The sequence below is a fragment of the Chamaea fasciata genome, unplaced genomic scaffold (genome assembly GCF_029207755.1).
Source record: "Chamaea fasciata isolate MVZ Bird 193981 ecotype frontalis unplaced genomic scaffold, bChaFas1.0.hap1 SCAF_4, whole genome shotgun sequence".
Lineage (NCBI taxonomy): Eukaryota > Metazoa > Chordata > Aves > Passeriformes > Sylviidae > Chamaea > Chamaea fasciata.
Window position 1 is genome coordinate 50,669,177 of NW_027094089.1, and position 22,211 is coordinate 50,691,387.

At 36.7% G+C, this 22,211-nt stretch overlaps 1 long non-coding RNA gene across 1 annotated transcript; it reads right to left on the minus strand.

The window, feature by feature from the left end:
* Positions 1-5,656: 5,656 nt before the first annotated feature.
* Positions 5,657-22,001, minus strand: LOC136288916 (uncharacterized). Its single transcript, XR_010720646.1, has 4 exons — positions 21,948-22,001; positions 21,108-21,189; positions 8,850-9,087; positions 5,657-6,023 (listed from the first exon to the last, which is right to left on the minus strand). It is a non-coding gene; the product is annotated as an uncharacterized lncRNA (long non-coding RNA).
* Positions 22,002-22,211: the final 210 nt, after the last annotated feature.

A 22,211-nucleotide genomic window follows, 5' to 3' on the forward strand; every position in this document is an offset into this window, starting at 1 on the left:
AGTGCCTGCGTAGCTAAAATGAGAGGCTAAAATGAGTGGAAGGAGAGGTCAGAGAGCTGCAGTTGTCCCTGTGAGGCTATCCATTGCTGTACAGGCATGGCCTCCTGTGACCAGGACAGAATGTAATTCTCCATCCCAACTACCATTTTGACCTTGTCTTTTGTTAAGTGGTTTTGCTTCCGGTAACATTCAGGTTAATTTTCCCATGGTTAATATATCACTGAGCACCTGACACTTGTCATCACCGGAGGCTTATATTGGGTTACTTCACACACTCTTCAAATGAGTAAAAAATTACTATGTCTGATTAGCTGATAGAGGTCTTTAAATTCACTTGACCTGATAGAGCTTTGTAATTTTTTTTTTAATGTTATATGTAACATTCCTATTTAATCCTCAAAGTTATAAAAAGATTAATGCTACCTGAGACAAACAAGGCAGCCACAGACTATTCTAGGCCAATTTTAATCTCAAAAATGAAGCCTTGTCCTGTCTCTCTCACATCTCTTCAGGAGGTTTTGAGCTATCTCTCTATTCTGGCAGAATTTCCCTACTTCTTTTTCTTTGCCTACCTGTCTCACAGACTCTCAATCTGTAATATTGAATTGATCATCTCATTTGTCTTTCTCAGGGATGTGGCTATTCCAAACAACACGTTTGATTTCTTCAGCTCTTAAAATCCGACACATTCATCACAACATTTTTATCTGTGACTCTGACAAGTAGGAGTTTAGATCAGCCCTTTCCATTCCTGCTTTGCTACTGTAAAATATTACTTTCTCATATTGCAGCTTGGATGACTTCAGTTTTTGTAACACCATACCACTTCTTTCTTTCTCTTTCTTTCCAAGTATAGGTAACTTCTTGTCACTGTCAAGGTTCTTCACATACTAGTCTCCACTTCTTCTGTTATGATAAGGTGATTGATATTCCAGTGTATTTCACAGTGCCAGAATTTCCTCCACCTCATTTTCAGGTGAGCATCTTCGGTCTTTCTTTCTGATTGTCCCTTACACTCAGAGGAGAACAACAAATCACATTAGTGAGATTTACTATCAGCTGGTTCACATTAGTATCATGACAGATGCATCTGTGTCATTCTTTGCTGTGCTCCATCAGGTCTCAGAAAAAGCTGTAATTTCACTCTGTGTTTGCACAGAGTACAGTGTAACTAAGAACTCTTAGACTTCCCAACAATATAAATGTAGTTCACACTAGAAGGGAATTACATATCCTGAAACCACTGGGGCCCACAAACACTGGTTGTCTCATCTTTACTGTGGGAAGAACAAAACTGAGCATTTTCACGTCTGGGTATGAATTATTGTCTTATGAATTCAAGTCTGCACTGAGACAACACCTTACTCAAATCATTAGCCTTCAAGTCCTAAGGAACTTTGCATTGGCTTAAAGCTGAGTGTCTTTTTAAGAGGTTTCAGGAATGTGATCTTTAAAATCGTAATTTTATTTCAGTCTTCATGAAACCTGTGCACATAGAAAAAAGCCCTCTCATTTCCTTGATTTAATTCCAACAGTAGATGATGTATTTTCAAATATTACTGCAAAGGTTAAAGGAAACTTTAGGATCAGTGCAAATTGAACCAAGAGAACATGTGAAAAGGAAGCAAGTTACTTTTGTCAACAAAAAAAAACCCTTTTCTTTTTCATCTGGTTGAGTCTTTACATACATTTGTTTTAATAAAAGCCTTTATATGCATGTTTTCCCTTCATTGGGGGGGGGGGGGAAAAGCATGAAGACTCCTTGTGATGTAAGTTAGGAGGGGGCTATGTATAAAAAGACTGAATCTGCCCTACATAGGTAATTTTACTTCTCTAGCTGTCAGCCTCTCCCATCGGAAAAAATCAACACTTCTGAGGCACTATGGTCAAGAGAGAATGAGCTGCTGCAGGAGCACCAGGTAGTATAACTGTTAAGAAGTTTCTTACAAGTCATAACTTCTAAGAGGGAAGAAAAAAAATGGTGAATATACGACCATTATGTTTATAACAAAGCTATGATTTCATGGACAGCCCTGTGGGAGGAAAGAGAGACTACCAGATAACTGGCAAAGAGGGTAAAAAATACAAGGAAAACCAAAGCATGTGCACTTTTTGCGTGTGCTGCCATTGAAGCACTCAGCAACAAACTCCAAAAAATCTTTTGAGACATTTCAAAAACATTATGTCAACTTTTCCATCCCCCACCACACAGTGCCTCTCACTCCTATGTGGTGTCTGTCCTCCTCCATAATGCATCAGAAATGTATAATCACCATTGTTACCATCTTCTGTCAACTATGATATTAGATCAGTTCAATCAGATGCAGACAGTGAGATCAGCATAAAGCATTCAAATGATGACAGAAGCATTTTGCTATGTGTAAAGGGGTTGGTCATTATATCACTTTTAAATTTATAGGTTCAGTTCATTTTAAGCTAAATATCTAGTTATTTAACAGCTGTTATGAGTCAGCCAGAGAGAGGATTACTTAAAAGAATGTTGCAACAAATGCTTTAATCATGAGCTACAACAGAAGAACAAGTCTGGTCAGGTCATGTCTAATAAAGGTTGTGCTCCAGTAGTACTTAGAAATTTATCACTGTTCATGCAAAACAGGAGATGGTTCGATATCATTAATCTTGCCACCTTCATATTAACCCCAGAAATTTCAGAGATAGTTATGAAAGATTTTTTTCAGGGCACAGGACCATGCTTAAACACTTTCAGATAAGAAACTTTTACAAACAGATACTTTAGTAGTTTATCCTATGCAGAGGCCACATATACTTATCATTCTGTCATGACTCAAAGTTCTTGGGATTTTCCATTATGGTAATATGTTTTTGTGTCTTCATGTCACCTCTCTTATAAAAGTAATGGGGACATTGAGATATGAAGTCAGATAGTTTTTGTCTGTGTCCTTTACATCTAGCTAAGAAGCATAAAGAGAACGCAAAGCTGTAAAGCAGTCAGAATGTATATTGGAAGATGTTACAGTTTCATGGGTTTCTAGTCTTAATATAATGTCCTAGGTTATGCTTAATTCAGCTTGACAACCACACGTGAAAACTGCCAGGAGAACAGGCATGGAGGAGAGGTATATCCAGGCACTGTTATCCTATTACTCCCAACATCCAGGGAGTCACTGATGCCACCAAGACATGTTAGAGCAGTCAGAGAAGAGCAGCTCCAGTACACAAAAACACAGGTATGAAAATGGTGATTTTAACTACTCTCCAGGCAAGGATTACTAACACTGGCTAAACAAAGTTTGATGGGTAGGTGCTAAATGTCTCTGAGTTATAGGGCAGCATGTGTAAATCAGCATGGCGCCTGAACTGCTGCAAGACTGAAGATCTGTCTGCCTTGAATATCTGCAGCCCATATTGTCTCCAGAAAACTTTTCTGAAAACTGGAAAATCCATAGAACCCTCCTGACAGAGAATTGAAGTCCCGCTGCTAGGTAATGGTTAACTCGCTGCTACTGGCTGGAAGCTAAATAACTGCAACTGAATTGCTAGTCATATTTCTAAGGATGTGCTAATCTCAAACTGTGGCTACCTAACCAATTTCTGAAAATAATTGTACAAGTGTACAAATAGTCAATCGCAAATCAGAAAAAGTAAGTATAAATACAAGGCACTAAAACAAAGAGAAAGTTTCTGGAAAATTACAGAAACTGCAGTCTCTGTGCCACTTTTTCTTACCTTTTCCATTTGCCAACCGACAAACAGGATGATAGGAACCAGCAGCCAGAAAAATGGTTTGCATTTGGGCAATTTGTAAAAAATTTCTGTAATAACGATTCAACTTAATTAAATGTGAATCCAATTGATTTTTCACCCTCTTCTTATTAATATCCCAGTGGTGTCATAAAGACATGTCATATTAGACCTGTCAGATTTCTGTAATGACAACAATGCTAGAAACATGAAAAAACCCAAAGCAAAAGAAACAAAAAAGCAGTGAATTGACTGCAGGAATTTTCACTCTTTAAGCAAGCAATCTAGATCTGTTCTTGAGTAAACTAGAAACCCTTCTTGAATAAACCAGAAATTTTAAGTATATGCCTTAAAATCTGTTATAAAAATAGGATGATGGGATTTTTTACTGGAATGGATGATTTCTAGTTTGTGATTTCCCTTATCATTAAAAATTATGTACTGCGCTCAGCCTTATTTTCAGTTTTGAAGGATAAACTCTATCCCTCTATAAAAGATGTTAAATACATTCTGTATTTTTCAACAAACCAAGTTATCAACTAACCTTTTGATGATGAAGCTTCTCAAAGATAGACAGTAGCCACCTCCATTCACAGCAGCATGTAATACAAAATAATATTTCATTCTTGACATGGTTGCAGAAATAATCTGCATCAGGAAGAAACAGTGAAAACATCTAAATTGAGTCTTCATTAATTTTTAAGACATTATTTTGCACATAAAAGCAAGTAGGAAAGGTGAAGAAAACAAAATTTAAGTAGTTGTTCCAAATTGCAGAAATACACCCTTCACATAGACTACGTGTTTTTGTCCTTCCATGAACAGGGACAGAAACGTAAGTGTGGTTAAGTACTTTGCTGTACTTAAAGACCAGATTACTCCTGAAGGATTCTTGCAAATACACAACTTTAAGAACACCCAATCTCGATATACTGCAAATTCTAAGTCTTCCTTGTTTTTAGTCCATTCCATTTTAAGACAGTATAGAAAAAGACCTTATCAACATCTTTAATGAGAAGATAACTTTAAAAAGTAATAAAAGGCTGGTACATCTTCAATTCTCATGGAAATTTCCATGATTTCTTCAAGAAGCACAAAACACCCAGCAATTATGTGCCTGAAACATTGATTTGGATCACATGATTTAATTAGCAAATTACACCTTAGTAGAACTTCTCATGGAATGATAGAGGTAAAGAAAGTAGGTCTTCAATTCGTCATTCTTAATTATCTCTCTATCAGAATTGTTATTTAATGAATGCCTCTGATGAAGTTTGTTTCATTAAATTATGAGATCTGAATCATACTGAAAGACCTGTATAGACTTATGAATTTTAAGAGGTAAGGAAGCCAGTCCAGTATGTGTCAGCTTGACATCTAAATTATTCATCTTTTTCTAATGTGGTTATGAGTCGCTGGTTTGCTACCTTACTAAGAACTGTACAATTGTATGGCTCCTCTCTTGTCTTTGTCTTTAGCCTGGCATTAAGAAATAACAGTTATTCATAGAACTCTAATTTTTAATCACCTAGGTTTACTAACAACCCTTAAGACCAAGTGATTTTCACAAAGAAGGGTTTGAAATATTTATGTTGTTTTGATTCACATAGTGTTTGGGTGGGGGGTTTTTGGTTGAATTTTTTTTCTTGTTATCACTTTATTTCCTTTGGGGGTTTTGTTTGTTTGTTTTGGTTTGTTTTTGTTTTGATTGCATCTGTTTTGAATGAAGTTGCAAGTTATAGAAAAACAGAAAAATAAATTAAAATAGTTACATGGTATGAACTTTTACTGTTGTGCCAATTATAAGATAAAGATGGTGGGTTTGCCTTTCATTAGTAGAGTAGTTTGGCAATCTAATCTTTATTTCAGTAGAATTCTAGTCACAGTCGTATTTCTTTATCTCTCCTATTAAGCATTTTGACACTTTAAAAGTTCTTTACAGATCAACTTTAGGCAATTTATATGGAAGAAATGAGATGAGAAACGTTGCTGCACAGAAAATTAAGGATTTATTACATACGGTAAGGCTAAGAATGGAAGTCAAAAAACCAAGGCATTCACAATAAATGTGCATCTTGAAGAGCAATTTTTAACAACGCCCTTGATTCATTATCATCCTGATCGCTGTTCCTTTGTTGATGCTGTTCATGTTCCTTTGTTTCATCAATTCAGGTACTTCTACAGTAATCCAATGTACGAATAAGTAGGGAAGGAAGGAGTTCTTACTGATGAAGTTATTAAGAGGATTTTGCTTTTTCTTTCTTGAAAAGTTAAAATCTGGCTTCCATATTGTTCTTCTGCTGCAATAGATATTTCTTAGAATCACTTGAGTTTACATATTGTATTATTTGTGTTACTAGAACAACTAGGATTTACAAGAATTCATAGAACTGACAGCATTATCTCTAGAACATGCCCCAATGAGAGGACAATGAACCTCTTAATTACAAAATAAAATCTTCCAAGTTCATTTCAATAAGTGCAAACTTGGAAAGAAATAAAACTACAAAGATTAAAAATAACTTTCTGAATACCTCTTTTTCAACTTAAAAATAATTTCCTTTCTCAGGCAAGAATATATCCCTAAATACAAGAAAACCAGATGATTCTTCATTCATAACAAGACATGAATCAGGTTTGTTCATAAGGGCAATTTATTTCCAGTGTTGTCACTGTCAGCTACTACTAGAACATCTCCCAAATTTCCTGTATGGGCAAATAGATTCGTATTGTTCTTCTAAGTGCCTTTGAATCATTCATGCAACATTCAATAGGACTAGCTCTAAGGGTAGACAAAGAAGTTACACTGACAAGGAAATTTCTTCATTGCAAGTTACCAGAGAAAACTCTTTTCCAGTTGAAATTACTAGTTTAATCCAGCTAATATTTATAGAGACATTTTATTGGCTGGTAAAGTGTTTTCTTTTCCACCTTGAAAATAGACTGGTTCTGGCCTAAATTATATTCACAAAAGGTGTTGTGACCTTTTTTTTATGTTATAGAAGCTGTTTTGATTTCCTATTTATGATTCATAGTGGTTGCGTGTTTTCCCTCCTCAGTTTGAAAGAAAAAAACACAGGAATTCATGTCTACTAGACTGAATCAATAATAAAATCAATAAGAAACAATTCAAGTTTAATGTCTATTCTGCTAAAGATTAATCCACAAGAAGATTACAATTTTAAACAAACCTGTTTCATAAAAGAGGTGAAAATAAAGATTTCTTCAGAATTGTATTGCCCCACACAAATGGTTTGCTAGAGTTCACCGTATCCCCGACAAATAAACGCCATAGTTTGCAGCAGTGACCTGCTACACTAAAAACTCATCATGGGTTTTATCCCTCCCTTATGTATCAACATAAGGGGAATTAGCTGCAGTGCTGCACTGCCTTGACATCTCAGTATCAATCAAATCCCCCAGTTCCAGGCACAGCCCCAGGATGTTGGACAGTGGCCATGCCAGCCTTTGCAGACCAGGCTCACATCAATCCACTGCAAGCAGCAAAAGCAATTCTGGTTATCCTGGTTTCCCTATCAGAAACCAACAGTCCAGGAAAATAAGGAAAATTATATGAGGAGTCCTTGGTAGAGAGGGGATCTGAACTGGGATTGTGGAAATTTGGCTAGTGTTGGGGTAAAACTGTGCAGATCTCTTTTTTATTCCTGACTGAAAGCAACTGCCTTATTACTACAGCGATCAACTCTCATCTGTACTGGACTGTAGGGTTCACAATACAACATGAGGCAAAGCTTTCCTTCTGCTATGCAGGAATTTAAACCTTCTGGGTAATGCCTCCCAAACTACTCAGAACAGGCAGGGAATTTCCCCCAGTTTTCACCATGGATTTATTATTGTAGCTCCAAAACACGGAGTTGAATGACCTAAAAGCATGTTAATGCTGCTGCGGGACACATTAAAGTCGTACAACAGCATTTTCCCTGAGTGGGTGTATTCAGCTCGTTTAATAAAGATTATGAGTGACTGCACCCTTTTTTTGGCTATGACAGAACTCAAGGATAGAGGAATTTAATAGCATATTAGTCATCTGCCCAGAGGTAAAGTATTTCATAATGAACTGAAAAGTCAGAAAATTGTGTCTATGTGTGTGTTTTAATAATACTCTGTTCACACTAATGAAATTTATGCAAAGCACCACAAAAACTGATGAGTGTACATCCATAACGTGACTGAAACACACTGTAGGTTGTGTTAGGGTGAAGTGTTAAATTATTTATTGCATGTCAAGTTTGGTTTTTTCTTTTAATTGCTTTCCTGGTATTTTGAAATTATTTCTCCTGTTTGGTATTAAATTATTAACATAAAGACCAAGAAAAAAAAATCACATTTTTTTTTCTGCTGCACTGTGTGCTTTGTCCAATGAAGATGGCAAAGGCAGGAATGTAGGCAGGAAACTCTGCACTTTTTCATCTTTTAAAAAACAAGCAAGCTAGATGTGCGTACAAGTAAGGGGGAAGCAGGGAAGGACATGGTGATTCAGAGGACTGGCAGTGGAATAAAGAATATGTGGAAAAAAAGTTTTGCTTGCAGGCGTAAGGATGAGTGCTAGGACAGCCAAACTGCTTGCTCACCTTTGGAGCCCAGAGCCCTGAGGTTTGCCTCATGTGCCTTATGGGTGTTGGGCTTGACTATGGGTGATGTGGGGACACCATGACCACTGCTGAGCCTCCTATTATCCTTGCCCATGGACCACCAAAGTGACATTGGTGAGGACCAGAAACCTGGGTTTCCCAGCTTCTCCTTCTTAGCATAGATGTCTACGTTTCCGTGCTGTCAGCCTGGTGCCAAGGAGGAATAAGCACATACATTTTACATCCAGCTGGGGCTGGAAATCAGCTGAGGGTCCAAAAAGCCAAGAGTGGCCAGGAGATCTGCAATCCTGACTCCTTCACATGAGAGGAAGTTCTCCCATTCTACCTAAGCATATGTGATACCAATGTTCCTCAAAATCCTCCAAAGAACAGGTCTTGGGAGCCCCGTCTGCCTAGTGAGCCCCTAATACTTCCTACGGAAACAGCCGGTCATTTGGAGTTTTTGCTAGGGGCTTGAGGTATGAGAGACGCTCCCTTCAGCTGGAATGCCTCCCTCACTGGAGGATTACTCACAGTGTATGGTGCCAGCCAGGAGCCGGATGGCAGGGTGCTGCCTCACAGGTCTAGGTCTCCTCTTGCAAGTACAGATCTGTAAAAGCTGGCACGTTCCCTTCTGTTGTGAACAGTGATCTCCAAGCTGGGCTGCCAAGCATGCTGAAGAATGTCCACCATTTCACCTGGCCTTCAGTTGAGGCCATCTGATACATGGTCAGGGACAAACTCATGGGATGTCCATGTGGCCATCTGTTGCCTGTGACCAGGGAGAGACAAAAATGGAGAAAAGACAAAAATCCATCATTTTATGTTTTTGACTAGCAGTTTTTTAAAACTTGTGAGTGCCTTGGGAACAAACAATAAATTGATGTCTTTAGATTTAATTTTCTAGATTTCTATTGAATAGCTTTTTTAATAGGATTTTTACCAGTAGGTGTGTTGTTACATGAGAACCTAGTGGCTATTGAGTATTTTAAAGCCTACAGTGATTATCAAGTTTTTCTCCAATCATCTTCAGTGAAAATTTTATTCTTGTTGGCAGTGCACACCCAAAAAGAGGTTAAGAAAGCCTGGAAGAGCCTCTTGTATGTATTAGAGCACAATGCTTTGTGGTGAGCAGCTGCAAATAGTTTTAAGGAAAGAGCAGTAAAAGCTACAGACCCAAACAAATGGGCAAGTGCTACAGGCAGCTTGGCTTAGAGCAAAGGTGTGCTTAAATGTATTACTGGACTGAGGTATGACAGTATAAATTATCTCCCTACTACCAAAATCAAGATTCCTAAATCTGCTCACATGTGTTTGATGTCCTAACTCAAATGCTATTGTGATTTATCAAAATTCATGAATAAAATAAAGTAAAAAACATGGATAATATAAATATGTCCTTGATCAATTTAATAAAATGGGTAATATACAAACAAAAATACCCTTGCTCTCAGTCACCCCCACCATACAGCAGAACTATCTATTTTTTAATTTTCCAGAATGCATGGTTTGGTAGAACCATTCTTGATAAACCAAAAAAGCTCTTTTTAGCTGATTCTGATTTTTTTTTTAATCAGTTCTCCACATCTTTATTTCCTTTTGAGTCATACTTAACATTAATGACTCTGTAAATTTGAATGCAAAGGTTTTGTTTTCTTTGGGTTTTGAGGTTTGCAGAAAATCTGCAAAGATGGTCGTCTTGGTCCTGAAAAAGTCTTAAGCATGAATTTCAGAGTACATGAAAGTACTGAAGTTTTTTGAAGTTTTTTCTTTTCCTAGTGAGGGAAAAGCATATTTGCTTATGAGGGAGAGGACAGAATTCTTTGGCTTGTTGAAAATCACCTTTCTGCATGCATGCCTGGGCAAATGAATACTATAAATCGTTACTTCCAGAAACCAGGGCAAAAATCTGTAACAATATAAGGAATTTATTTATTTTCATAATAGCATGATATCTATGGAATTCTAATCCACTTGTTTCTGTTTTAGAACAAGTATATACAGTACATTTTACCTAACTATAAGGAAGTTTGCTTTTCTGATTTTTAATTAGTATGTAGAAACAGCCTCAAAACCAGATCTGTGCAGCATCAAAGCATTGTGCTACAAAGGGCCTGAGCTTATTATGTATTGACTAACATCAGAAATAAACCCTTCTGAATTCAAACCGAATTGATATTTGCCTGTGTTTCTCTTACTGCTTACTAATAAACATTATTTAAAAGTTATGCACTCCTACTTACATAACCTGCTTTCATGTCATATTATTGATTGTTTTGCAAAATCTCTCCATTGATTTGGCTGGCAGGATGTTAGTTGGGAACTCAGAGATAAAGTACAATGCTCTAAGTGTTTTTCTTCAGAAATTAAAGAGTAATTTTCTTTACATGGCCTAAAACAAAACTGTGATTTCTGGGGCTCACATTTCGCATGTCAAAACTCAGCTTTTCTGTAACTTTCCTTCTGATTTATAGTTTTAAGAATGACTAAAAAAACCCACTTTTTTTTTTTTTCCCCAAGCAGACATACAAATATGTAGCTCCCAATTTTTTCCATTTAATTTTTTAAAGTTTGCTTCATGTTGGTTTTGTTCTGTCCCAAAATAGATCATGATAACAATACAGTCAATGTACCCACCCCCTTATATAAAAAGTATTTCAATGCCTAATAAAAAATGTAATTATTGGGAAAGAGAAACTTATCCATTTGTAAAGAAGTTGTCAAAAGCTGTGAAAGATACAAACCACACATGATGAAAGGTATTTATTAAAGAAAGCCTATTTCAAGCTTCCACAGAATTTCACTGAAAAAATGAAAGCAGCTGGTGATGCCAGCGTAGGCAATGTAAACACAATTATGTGGATATTCACACTCACAGAGTGCTGAGAAACTATGAACAAGCTCCCCAAAAAAGGCCAGAGATTTTGTGGAGACCTTCATATCTCATCCCACCAATAATTTATTAACAGGAGGGAAGAAAAAGACTCAAGCAAGTTATGTAACTCAGCCTAACACAGTCCCAGACATTACATTCCATGATGGCTTTTATGAAGGATCCTAGAAACCTGAATTATTTCTGAAGTATCTGTTAATAAAGTCTGTTATAAATAAGGTTAAATGTAATGTCGGGTTTTTTAAGCATCAGTATGCTCTCATGAGTCATTCTTACTCATCCAAGCAACCTGTTTTTAGTGTAAAGGGATGGTAGACAGATGCACTGCAATTATATCGCTTTTGATTTTTTTTTTTAAATAAAATTACTACCTTGTTTACCATGTGCCTACTTGTTAGGTAATAAGGAATATGTCCTAAAATGTTATAAATTAAAGCAGGAATGTGAAGTTCAATTGCAGTATTACATAGCCTTACAGACTATTATGGAGATCTGTCAAACTAAAAAATACCCAGGGATTTTTCATCAGACCTACAGAGAAACACTCTCTTTCACTACAAAAGAGCATGTAAAATAATAAATGTGGTACTTGTGATATTGGAAAATGGAGAAATAAGGAAGACCTAAAGTGCGAATGGAAAAATATGCCAAGTATGTCAGGAAAGTATATGTCAGACACATTTACTTTTTGCCAAGCCTTTGACCTTCCCCATAAGAGCATTCACAAGTCTGCATTGCTGTGTATGATTTTGAACCATATATACAGAAAAAGGAATCAAGCAATAACTAACTAACTAACTAACTAGAAACCCTACAAAAATACTATCTAAATGAACTTCTTCCAGAACTCAATGTCCTGAATTTGGGATAAGAAAAATAATCTGTTTCAAATATATTTGGTTTGTGAGAGCATTGGCATAAGTGGAAGAAACTGAACAGGAACAGCTGTGACACTTCAGAGAAAACACCATAATCTATTAATGGGTAAAAAACACAGGCTCAATCCTACAGCTCTTTGGGACACAAAATGTGAACCAGAATCAGGAAAGTGTCTGAGAACAGAACTAGGTTTCCAAAGACCTGCAAGAGCAATTTAATCCTGGATACCACTTGTCCAAACCCATGGTGGCTCTGAGACATGCAGAGCAATAACTTCACACAAACAGCTGTACAAAACAGCTATACCAAACATTATTGAGGAGGGTCCCACACAGCCACAATCTGCCCCGGAAGATAACTTTGTTCAAGCTACAGTTCCCTCTGCCACTCCAGAGTCTGTCCATCTCTTTGAGGATTTACATGCTGTCTTTTTCTTTGTAAAGTGCCTCTCAGAGAACCAACAGGAAAGACAACAAGTGAATCTAATCTTTCCAACATTATGACATGGGACGACTCAAAAATGACAAAGGAGTTTTACAGCCCACAGAGTTTCACTTCAAGAAAAGACACATCTGCTTTCAGACTTTTAGCTTTACAGTCAAGCCTTTACTTTTTTCTATTTTACATATGCTTATATATAAATACATATGCTTTCATATGCTTATGTCTGTGTTTGGCACATACACAGAAGCACAGAAACATATTGGCTTCTTTTCCTTTCCTCATTCAAAAAAATGCTGATATAATAGTTTATAAAGAAGTCTCTTACCATAAGTCTGGTTTTAGTGCTTTCATTTAAATTGGTATCTAGAAAGAAATACCTACACATATACACATATATACACACATACATTTGCATACACACGTATGCATATGCTTAGATAAAGGAGAGGTAACATTCTCATCCTTGTGACTCCCTGTTTAAGGGGAAATTCAACCTGGGAGCAAGGGTCAGCGTACCCATTCTGCTTACAAAGTATTAATATCTGTTTTGATTTTTGATGACTTACATGAGTCTTAGATGACCACATTTTTGCTGTTCTTATATATATCATAATTAACAGGTAAAGTGAAAATCCTGTAAATTATTGTGACACTGCACGTGTAAAAGACCTAGTTTTCATGATGGATATCTTTGGCCATTCACATCCTCCCAATTTTGTTCTCAAGGTAGACAGGATGTGCAATGATGCCTGGTTTCAAAGGTATTTTTTCAGACTAATGATTGCTCTTTTAAAAGCAGCAGGAGTTTCACCTTTAACAATGTAACATGCTTCAAATTTATATTTGACATTAAAAAAAACATGAAAAGTGCAACTATTTTCGCACCACATTGAGCACATAATATAATAAAGTGGACTGTTTCAAGTCATATAAATAAAAAAATCATTCTTTTGCTCTTCAGCTGATGTCTTCCCTGCCAATATTTAGGGAAATGCTTTAATTTGCTACAATAAAGATCACCAAAACTCAAAGAAATGTTCTGTTATCATTCTAAAACTAAGCCATGAATAGAATAGTAGACCTTTTGTCTACTCTGGCATATTGCATAAGCACTGTAAATGCAAATATTGCAGCTGTATATAACATTTGCACATGTTAATATTTACAGTTAGAATTAGTCAAATTTTGTTATTTACTGTGTTCTAGTTTGCCTAAATTATGAGTACAGCATCAGATTGGTAAGAGTGGAAAATGAAGAATATAACATGAACTAGCAGTTAATGTATGTCAAGGCTAACCGACTAAACTGTGATATTATTGCAACTGTTGACTTTATAGTCTATTTTGCTGTTAACACTTGAATTATCTCATCCCTTTTGGAAATATTGAGATTTGCAGGCTGGAATTCTCTATCCAAACCACCTGTCCTTTGCAGACAGCAAGGACCCTTCACTGGCACTTCCAAATGCACAGGTAACCTTGGAGTTAAAGGGGATCATCGTAAAGCAGTGAGAATATTGTCAGTCTCTCTCTCTGCTCGGTTGGTTCCACTCCTCAGAGCAACAGAAGTCTCAGTAGACTGATCTAACTTATTCATATTTCAGAAGGGTTTTAATGCAGTAAGCATAAGTTCTGGGGTAAGCAAGGAATGCTGTGTGTTAAATATTTCAGTACAAACTTTATACAAGCATGGGCAAAGTAAACTCAGGCTGCTGAAAAGATGTCCAGATTTCCTCCTGGAAAAAGTGAGGAAGATGATTTTTTTGCAACGTTTTTCTTTTCAGTCCTATAATGTACAGCAGCTGAAACTTCTCATCAAATGCATCTAAAAGCTGCATTTCAGTTAATTGTGTAATACCTTTTGTTTGTTTGTTTGTTTGTTTTTGTAAAGTATACACTTCAAAGTGCAAACTGCACCTGGGAAGAAGGCATAAAACATCAGGAATCCTGGAGCATAATTGAAGGAAATCATACAAGGATTACATTGTATGGCAATCTGAAAATTAGCCAACAGATCAAAGCTTTGGACAACAAGCAAACGAATGACCAAAGTCAAATGCAAAATAAGCAAAAAAATTCCTTCTAAATTGCTGTCAGTGGTGGAACTAATGCAATGTTAACTTGTATTTAGCCTCTTCCAAATCAACACTTTCAGGTATTTCTTCTTAAACATTAGCTTCCCCTCAAAATATTTGCAATATACTCTCAGGCTTGTTAAATCCCTCTCTTTCTGCTCCCTTTTTTGCCTCACATGCCAGAGGAAGAGGAAGCTGGATGTGGATTGCAATGAGAGTGGACAGGGCATACATGCCAACCACCTAGCCTGTCAGGTGTTTGTATCTAGAAGGGTAGCTGAGCTCTCTGTTACCTGTCCAGACACAGATTTTCACAAAATTCATAAGAACTACAGATCTTCATGCATTCTTCAGTCAAATTTGGTTGAAATTCATGAATTAATATAATAAGCATTTGCTCAGGAAACAACGACAGATATAAAATGAGATGGAGCACAGCACAGAATCCTTAGAAAGAATGAGAAAAAGGAAGCTATCCTGGGATGTTATTCAGAGGAGTGGTATATAGCAGACTTGGAAGCTAATCATTCTAATATTCATTACAGATTTAGTGCTGCATCCTTTCTTGGATCTGACTTTGAAAGAGAGAGTAATTGCACTGCACTCCAAAAATACAAATGGTAACAGACTGGAAAAACAAGCCCTATAGAATAAAAAGTGAGATGAGTGGATATGTTTAACTTGGATATAAAAGTACAGAGATGGGAGATTATGTAAAGAAGTATTTAATGAAGTGATCAGTTGCTCTCCATGTCGGGAAAGAAGGGTTTGACTTCATTAGGAGCAGAAAAATCTTTATGAAATCAGTCAAAAAAGTTTCCAAGGCAGTGTGTGATCAGCTGCCATGGAGGCTTTTAACAGAAATTTACAGAAGCATAATCTCTTGTAGAGACTTTCAGCTTTATGTTTCTGTCACTGCATCTTAAACCTTTTTTGGGTGAGATTCTGGGGACACAGTAAGGACCACTACAGTTACAGCAGCACAGCTTGGGCTCCATTTGCATAATTTGCTAGACTTCTAAAAATGTTCTCCACTAATAAATCTGTGAAAAATCCAGTCAAGAAAATGTGAGTCTTGATGTAGGCTTCAGTTAGTTTTTGGCTCAAGATCTGAATGCATGGAAAGAGCATGCTTGTGTATTTTAACATTAAATAGGGAGACGATCTTCTTCTTCGTAGTGTCAGTTTTATCAAGCCAGTGAAACAAATTCAATTCAAAGAAAGTAAAAAATTAATATTTCTAAAGTTTTTCCATTCTGAGTATTCCAGTCTAAACATTAAAACGATAAAAATTAATATGTATGTATGTATGTCAGTCATAATTTCCCAATAAATATTAATAGTGAGTTTTGTTTAGTGGTTATTCCCCTCTTCAACCTCTTCCCAAATACTTTTAAAGAAAACTACTTAATGACTATGGAGGCATGTCTTCATTTATGGAGAAGTGATTTTAACCAGTCATTCTCTATAGGGCAAATTGGCCTCAAACAAGTTTTTTAGGTTTTGTTTTGTTTTTAGTTTTTTACCTGGGACATAGTAAAATTTCAGTCCTGCAAATCTGATCACATATGGACAATCCTTAGTTACCAAAACACTTACTAGCTTCAAGTAAGACTTTTGTATGAGTAAAATCTCATGAGCAAATAAATTCGAAGTTCAGGACCTAGCATCACATTCCAAATATAAGAGTTGAAAGGCAGATCCTTTCTTGATTGTTACATTGCAAAGGGGGTTGTACTATGAGATGCTATATAAGATTTTAAAATGGAGAAACTGGGGTGCAGCTGACATTATTTTAAAAAATTGGATTGCAATAAAATAATGTTAAATTAGCTTACAAATAGGTATGTCATTCATGTTAATTCATCCACTCATTGTTATACATAAATGTGTATGAAATTTGGGGGTTGGGTTTTGGAAAAATGAAAAGACCAGAATTGTGCCCCCTTTTACATATACACTTCATATTTAATTAACAAATCCATTTCTTGTCCTTAATATGTTAAGTCAGATAATAGCTATTTTATGACTACAGTCCTGGAAACCAAGGTACTAATTGAACAATCATTCCAAACTATGAAACAACAAAGGAATAAATGGAGATCTCTCATATTAGTGCTCAGCATAAATTGTATTTAACATGGCAATTGGAAGGTGGATCAAAGAATCAGCCAAAATGTGTAATACCATAGTTGTGTAGTGAGGTCTGCCCACATTATTCTCTTTAATCTGTTTATTCTCTTTTATCTGTTTAATTTTTCCAGGACGAAATTTCTCTAAATCCAGTGCTTTGAAAATCTAAATAGTGGTACATAAGCCACGTTGTTTGGCACCTCTCAAGTTGTTCTGATTGGTAAGGCAACGTAGCCAGCCTTATAGAGGATTCTGGGGACTCAGAGCCCTTACCACATGCATTTCTCTAAGTACACATGAGTAGTTCAATGGAAGCAAACACAGTAACTCCCATGCAAAATGTGTGGATGGATCTGAGGCCAAGAATTACATCTATAAGAGAGGAAAGAGAAGAAATCCCACAATAATGGCTGGAGCACTGTCAGAGGAAGAGTAGAGGTGCCAAGGCAGCAGCAACTTCCTGAACCTCAGCCCTGAGCTGCACCTTTTAAAGTTATCATGTTTGGTTTCAAGTTCATTACCCACAGGGTCAAAGGATGAAGAAGAAGCCCTCTAAGATGACAATGTGAAATTTGCCCCATCACAGCAAGCCAACATTATGTTTGTGACCCCAAAAACGGATGCATTATTTACAAGTTCAAGAGATCTCCAAATCAGCAAATGTATCTCTCTGCTAAAAATTTCAGTGGCAAAAGCCATTCAATTGAAGCATTTCAAGTGAATCACTCATCCCGGCAAGCCCAGACAGGACAGGGTTAGGTATCAGTTTGCCATCATAATGGCTGTATCTCTTTAGGAACTTCTGTGTCAACAGAATCAACACAGATCAGTCTCACATGCTGGGCTCAGACTGCTTCTCTTTCCTGGTAAATGAATGGTAAAATTCCCACAGATAGCAACAGAAATTCCACCTTTAAGATCTGTGCATCTCTGCCATTTGTGTGAAGGTCAGAGCTGAGTCTTCTGTAGACAGCAAATAGCTACATGCATCTTGATATTTCACTGCTTTTTGTCCAGCTAGAGATACTCTAGTGGACTGTCTGGGGAACACAAGGTAAAAGAAAAGGAAAAAATGTGGCCTCCTTCCCCTGATGCAGTTTATGCACCAGCTTACCAATCCTTCCTAACCACCCCTCTACACCCATGGTCAAGTTACTCAATGGAAGTTTTGCCCAATTTTCAACATCTGATTTCTGCCACTTCAAGCACATAATTCCTGAAATGTATCAGGAAAAAAGCACTGATTAGGGTAAGATTTGGAGTTGACAGTTCTGTCACCATCACAGTGCCGATGACCTCTCTCATCTACAAAAAGCCAAAACTGACAGCTTGAGCTGGAGCTCCTTCAGTTAAGCAACACCAATTACGACTTATGGGAATATATCACATGACCAGTTGTTAGCTAAAGTTAAAACTAGAACTCTCCCCAGTTCTCCAATAAGTCATGATCTTCCACTAAATTCAGCCAAGGCTCCCTTAAAATGGAAATCAGCTGATGATAAGGTGGTTTCAGGAGCAGTAGTAGAAAAACTTAGCAAATAACTAAGGTATTGAAAGCACCCTTAAGTGAACTGAAGCGGAGGGATTCTTTCTGCTTACATGTTTTTCTGTAGTTCCCACTACGGAATTTCTAATACCATATTCAATCTAGAAAGCCAAGTAGCTTCCAGCTTCAGGATTGTCATAATACTTTAACCAGAACTCAGAGATTTACCTTCTAACTGTTAAATAATCCACTTGGAGGCAGTTGTCCTCACTGAAGGCAAGTGTATCTGGTGGGAGAACGCTTTGCAAATCTTCTATAAACTATATAGCATGAGTTATAAAACTTCCCCATAAACATTTCAGAGACCATCAGGTGGAATACAAAAGCCAAGTGTTGCTTACAAATAATCATTAAAAGTCTTGCAGCTTGGAACATCTCTGTTATTTTACTAGCCCAACTACCCTGCATTTATTTTCAGCACAAAACACTGCTTTGTACTCCTAAAAATTACCATAGGTTTGTTTGGGTGCCCATTTTCCATCCCACAGACAGTTGAAGCAGATAGATGTAGCAATAGCAAAATGCTTCCTTGCCTCTGTGAAATTATGTGGATAATGAGATTGTTTTCCATGAAGCTCTTTGCAACATTCATTGCAGAAACTGCTGCCCAAAATCAGCAGAAAGAACTCAGACTCTCATGCAATATAATAAGTGAATGACCTATATTTTAATACTTATCAATATTTAATTTCAGACAGAAAATAAAAGTAAAAGGCATGTTGGCATTTAAAATTAATGAATAAGGAATATTTAGTACAAAATATCCTCTGTGTGATGGAAGTAGAATTTTATAATGAAATAGCAATTTCACACCACAGGTGTCAACAAAGCCAAGCCCAGTTTCAGCTGCCACCAAGATAACAGCAGGACTCCTTTGCTACAGTCAATGATAATGTTTCATGTTAGGCTTCAGTGATTAGCCAATATGCTGACTTATGCAGTTATTTCAATCAGGAAGATGAAACAATATAGATATATACAAAGGGATTTTTTCCCCTGGAATCTAACAGAAAGAGAACAACAGCATTAAGTCAGTCAACAGTGTGCTCAGAGGTCTCTGCATTTGAGAAGACGCTGACAATTCCCTTCTCCCTGTGTTACTGCAATCAGTTAATTCTCTGACACCACACAGCTTAGCCTTACTGTAACTTCGCAACCACCACTATTCAAGACGGCATTTAATGACCCCTTCCACGAAGACTTTTGGCAGACAGGATGCCAAACATAGCTACAGGGCCATATCAAGTCTACAGCTGTCTCTGGTTCACCATCTGATAGATCCTCCAGTATAACAATTCCATGCCTACAACTGCCTTTTCTTCCACTGAACCTGGCAAAACATCACTAGGACTAACACTAGAAGTGCAGACATTCACAACAGGTTCAGACAACTACCTTTTATAGACAGGGATGAAAAGAAAAACAATCAAGAGGTATGATATAATTACAGGGTAATAAAACTATAAACATTGTTAATACATTAATTTAACATTAGGATTTCACATCTATGTGTACAAGTCCACAGATGTCCAACTGTTACCATTTAAGGTTAGAGAAAGTAATTTTTTGACTGATGCCTATCAATACACATGTATTTTTTTCAGCAGTGACAGAGGAGAAAAGCTGTCAGAAATATTACCAAGGGAATCTTGTCTGAGTTACACAGTAAACAACAAGGATAAAGTAAAACCTTCTATTGTGTCATAAAGATTTAATTTATCTGGTATGAAAAACACCCTACTGGAGGAAAATGGTTTATATAAAAAGCAGGAAGGGCAAAATGCGATGGCTACCATAAGATGTGTTCCTGACATCCAACTGTCTGATTCCTTTATGAACATTTGTGCTGAAATTCTGAAACTCTTGAAAAACATTGTTTCAGATGAGGCCCATAAAAAGCACCATTCTCACATTTATCCTGGCTAAAACTTAGGCATTCTCAAAGCAAATCTCCATGGGCAGCAGGGGAAAGATCACTCTCGCTTTAATTTTTAAAGGAGTAAGGAAGTCAGCTAATGACAGTGTGAAGAGATGATCCTTGCAGAAAGGGACAGTGTGATACAGAAGACCAGTAAAGTGTTGGGTGGGAGGGAACAGAGGTGTAGGGACAGAAAAAGGGGACAGATGTTGATTTTGTTCCGGGGAAGGACTCTTAAGCACAAGAGGAAAACTGCAGGAGACAGGGATGTCTATGTAATTTGGAGACATGTCAGCTAATTATTCACCAAATTCAGATCAGGACCAAACTTTACAGCCAATAGAAAACTCACAGAGGCTTGCCAGTTGCTGGCTTGAATAAAGTGGAAAATATAAGTCACTGAGAATACCAGACATTTTTATATCCAGAATAAGACTGTGAAACTTTTTTTGATTTGTCTAGTTTAAGCTCCCTCTTCAAGGAAGAAGCTCTGAGACTCCTCAGGAACTGGACACACAATTGTTCTTAATTTACTTTATTTTGTACTTGAAAAATACAAGGAAAAATGCTTTGAATGAAGGAAGAAAAGCACTAATGTTTAAATGGCTGATCCTGTGTGTTGAAGAGACATTTGTGTCTTTTTCTTGTTACAACAGATGCAAAGCTGACGTAAAGCACTTCACCCCTAATTTAAAGTGAGAGTTTCTGGATATGAAAACCACCAGACCAAAAGCCATTTATGCTGCCTACAGAAGACTGAGACATTATAATTATTCTCTATTTCACTTATCAACAATAATAATTGTAATTAACTCATGGTTCAGCTGAAGTCTGAAAAGTGTATTGCAGTTTAAAAAAAACCAACAAACATCCTGCAAAGTGATATTAAAAAAAAAATTGATACCTGCACATACTGTCAGGAATCCCATAAAAGCTTGTTAGGAATAATCTTGAATGTCTGACAGGTAGGAGAGAAACCTGAGTGACTGTAATAAGGTAAAAACAAGTAAGATATAAAGATTGCCATTACAGAAACAAGATCTAGATATTACCCTGTGAGGTTTAGGGATTTTTGTCCTGTGGGATGGAATAAATATATCCTACTGTGAATTTCACTGTATTCTCCAGAGTTTATAGGTAGCTTTTCTGCATAACCGTGTGTATAAGTTTAGTAGAAGCACTATATTTTTCGAATTATCAAATTACCCTTTTCAGATTATCACTTTAAAAGCTCATTACTGAAGAATAAATAATCAGGGTGTCTGATCAGAGGACACTTTATACAACCCTCCGATGCAGGCAGCGATCTTTTCAAAAGCCATTTTACCCCTGATTTCCTTTGGAGAGAACACAGTGCTTACTTACTTTTCTAACAACAACAAAATGTCAGGTTTGAACAACATTTGAAAAGAATTCTAAAAACTGGAAAAAAAGTGGAAACATGAAAAAACTGAAGTTTTTTACATGCTTGTTATAAAATTTTATCTTGTCAGGTCTTTCAAGGTTTACTATGCAAATGATACCAGTGCCCTTTGCTAAAATGAATGCTCTGAAAATATATTGCCACAGTTACTTATAAGGATTGTTACAATTTTTTACCACAACACCTTAAAAGGAAAAGCAAACTAATTAAAAAATTTATATAGAGAACTCAAGTCAATGATAAATTCTTATAAAAATTTCTCAGTATGTAAATAACAGATATATAAATGTATAAACATATAAAAGTAGATCTCAGCCTTACCTACAATGAAAACTCTTGCAGTCATGTAAGAATGAAGAGAGATGAAGCCCTTACTCATAAAGCGAATCAGATCACAAGAGGGAAGAGGGTGAAATCAGGAAGCTAGTTCCTACTTGAAAAACCACAGCTGTGAGGAAGGCTCTAAGTTTGTCTATGAATCAGCCAAACATCTGATCTGTGGTGGTAATTAAGTACTGGAAAATAAATTCATCTGGAATCTTTTTGTGGAATATGCAGTAGGAATAAAGTAGAAGCCACATAAAA